Genomic DNA, 3559 nt, shown 5'->3' on the forward strand with positions numbered 1-3559 from the left:
TGTGGGTTTGTTGAATTATACAAGCAAAATGTTCCCTTACGTGGATTTTTCCTTCTTTGTTTCTCTTCCACATAGTGCAATTTCATCTCGGTACAAACAATTTCATCGTACAATTTCATAGTGCAATTTCATCTCGGTTTCATGTCGGTACAAACAAAGACAGTAATTAATATTAATGAGAAGATGAAAAAATACCCCTATGCACCTGCTGTTTTTCTGCAAATACAGATTGAAAAAGCAGTCAAACTTCGTCTCTTGTACACATCAGTCGTAAAAAAAACATCCGCGACGAAATGTCCTTGAAACAATGGAGTGTAAAGACCAACTTGCATAAACCAATGCAGAAGTTTTAATTTCAAAATCAAAATTGATTGTACGTTTATCTTGGGTTTGATAATTAAAGCGGTTTGCTAACAGATACAATAAGAATTTGTGTCGTTTCTTCTGCATTTAACACCGGTTTTTTGTTTTGTTTTGTTTTTTTTTTTTTAACTCAAGGAAATTTTCCGGTGGATTTCGACGTGTTCTGTATCACGATAAGTAAATACTCGTGTTCGGGCGCCAGCATTATCTCGAATTTCTTTGTTCGTATCCGGAAAAACTGAATATCGTCAGTAGGGTCGGTCTCTCTTACTGTACTTTTAGCGATGGCTATTAGTGCGATGCAGTGTTGTACGTAATATGTCGTTTCTGTCGGATCCAGAGTACTGTGAATCGCTTGGCCATCTTTGTCGACGATTACCACACCGACGACATTTTTATGATCTTCGATGCGTTTCAGTACATCCTTAACATCGCTTATTCCACGTTCAGCCATTGTTTTCACCCAACTTGACCTGTTTGAATGTAAACAAGTGAAATTATAACTATTTTTTTTTTCTTCAACAAAGGTTACCCGTTACCAGGATAGCACTTACCTTTGTTATCGAAAATTACTTTTTAAGATCCTTCGCGTTCGAACCGGTCGGGTTTGTTCGGTCCGCACTAATGCATGAATGAAGTTTCGCAATGCTCGAATTTCACCTTATTTTGAAATTGCTATCGTGAAATCCCGTGGTCAGAATCTTTTCACAAAACAGGTTCACTCCGTGTGACGTACAGTATCTTATCTAGGGTGAAATATATGCTTTTAACGCGAACAAGTCTTTGATTGGACTACTTCCATAAACCCTTAAGTTGAACGACGTTGAACAAGCTTTATAACAGTCCTTTATCGGTTATTCCCTCGAAATTTGCATTGGGTGTAATTTTGATCTCGGCGTTTCCATGGTTTGAATATATTAGATTTGTTATGATCGAAGGTGTTAAACGATTTCTCTCATTAGATTTCATAAAACACTTCGATCGAGGAGATAATTGAATTGCATACCAGTGTTAAAACACTCGTATGTGATTTTTTTTTTAAAAAAATTGGAAATATTTAACGAAATTTTCCAAGTTACTTCAAATCATGTGCATGTATGTATTTTGTATGTTCTATGTTATGCAAATTGTGTCAATGTGATAGATACATCTTTGGGAATATTGAAAGACATTTGAATTATCAACCTGCCATGTTATTTTCCATTTTTACTAACTTCTGTTCCAAGACATTAAATGAGGAAGGTATCGCAGTTTGAACAAGTTATGACTAGCAAGTATCGTACGTGCAATTAAAATGGAGGAAAAAAGGTATGAAGCTTAGTAAACCAAAAGAAGAGCAAAGAATCTTGGTATTAAGATCAGAAATGAAATAGAAATTATCCCTAAAGCTGGAAGTACTTTAAACATGACAGCTCATTACATGATGACAAATGTGTTAACTTCGACAGTTAACAAGTTCTTGGATTGAAAACAGATCTCGGTGGTCATCATGTCGACGATCTACTTCTATGAAATCACCTGGTTTTATCCGGCGTTAATCACCATACTCGCCTATTACACGGCAATAAATGCCCTAAAACGTTATTTGGACGGAGATAGTTACGTGGAAAAGATGAGCGCCTCCAATAGTTCAGGATTGGTTGTGTTCGACCACACGATTATTGCGGGAAAGGTGATGATGACTGTTATATTATCATTATTAATCTCGATTACAAGGAGTTCCTTTAAGTGGGTTAAACGAACAGTTTAAAGCATCATTCGTACGTAACGCTAAATAAGGAGCCAGGCGAAATTCCAGTGAGAAACGAGTCACAAAGGTCAGCAAAATGAGCCGACTAGAAATCGAAACATCAACGATTAAAACCGAGGGTATGAGAGCGCGCGAAAACGTGAACGCGAGGAAAACCGCAGATGATGAAGTCGGGTAACTCGGATTATTGTCGTGGATTATCGAAACTAGTTCGCCGTAGAGCGAGCGTTCCGAAAACATACTCCAACCTCAGTGATTGAGTTAAAATAAGTAGAACTTAAGAAGAAATGCGTTATGTCATCACTCGTTTCACCGAGGAAAAAAGAGCAAAAATCCAAACAAAAGGAAAATACTATTTTGAGGCCAACCGTTTAACACCCAGAAGCACTTCCGCCAGCTGTTGGAAGACAGCAATTGGTCAGCAAACCTTCCCAGAGTCATTATTAACGATGATTTATATGACACCTTTCTGGCACCAGGCGGACGACGTATTGTTTCGTCATCGATGAGGCAGCTGCGGTTGATGAATGAATAACCAGCGTTACATCTCCCTCCCCTCCCCTCCCCTCCCCTCTTCTCCGTTCCCCTCCCAATCTCTACACGCACATCGTATTGATTCGTCAGTCTTCGACTTTGGTAAGTATGTATGTGTCATTGAGAAAAACATTTGAAAATCATTCCAGATTTGTATACGCGCACGGCTCAAGCAGTTCAGTTTATAATGGCTGTTACGCCAGCAAAAACTGAGAAAATGGAGGTAAAATGTGAACACAGAAAAAGTACAGTGAAGAACATTTTTCACTTCTACACACTCCTGTGAGTTCATGGAGGATAAAGTTTAAAGTAACGCGGATCCAAATTTGAATGAATAACAAGGTCGGATTGACTGCTGCGCCGAAAAAAAAAGAAGAAGAGAAGAGCGGGTCGGCAGATTTCCGCATTCGTCTTCACACTCTCCCTTCTCCTCTTGTCGTTTTCTGGTTTGTGTTTCTCGCTTTGCCTCCGCTTTCTTTGAGCAAAACGATTCTTACTTCGCCACTCCTAACGTCGATCAAACTGGAAAATGAAACTTTTATTCTGGATTTTGAAGAAAGAAAAGGCGATGAAAGAGGGAAATTTTTATGGTTGGCCATAGAACCCTCAGCAGTTTCATAACCGTGAATGCTCTCGGATTTTGCGCCTCCTGGTGTCTCAAACTTCGACACGGTTTATGTATCGGCACAATGGAGAGGCGCTCTATATAGACTCAGTCATGCCCTCTTAGATGAGACAGTCTACCGCTTTACAGACCAAAAAGAAAGTTGCATGAAATTTATTTCCGGTCACAGTTACCTTCGTTAGAGAAATGGAAACTTGCAGGCAATCTTTGAACCGACCTCCTCACCGCAAGTACGTAAGTGCGCCCGCTAGCCAACATTTGTTACCGCATGCTCAGTCCCGTCGGTT

The 3559-nt window shown here is 39.4% G+C and overlaps 1 long non-coding RNA gene across 1 annotated transcript; it reads right to left on the reverse strand.

Annotated features, from left to right (window-relative positions):
* Nucleotides 1-331: 331 nt before the first annotated feature.
* LOC148716336 (uncharacterized) lies at nt 332-3359 on the reverse strand. The gene is made up of 2 exons (XR_015995205.1): nt 918-3359; nt 332-836 (listed from the first exon to the last, which is right to left on the reverse strand). It is a non-coding gene; the product is annotated as an uncharacterized LOC148716336 (long non-coding RNA).
* Between the last annotated feature and the right edge of the window lie 200 nt (nt 3360-3559).

Source organism: Stylophora pistillata, chromosome 14, assembly GCF_964205215.1.
Source record: "Stylophora pistillata chromosome 14, jaStyPist1.2, whole genome shotgun sequence".
Lineage (NCBI taxonomy): Eukaryota > Metazoa > Cnidaria > Anthozoa > Scleractinia > Pocilloporidae > Stylophora > Stylophora pistillata.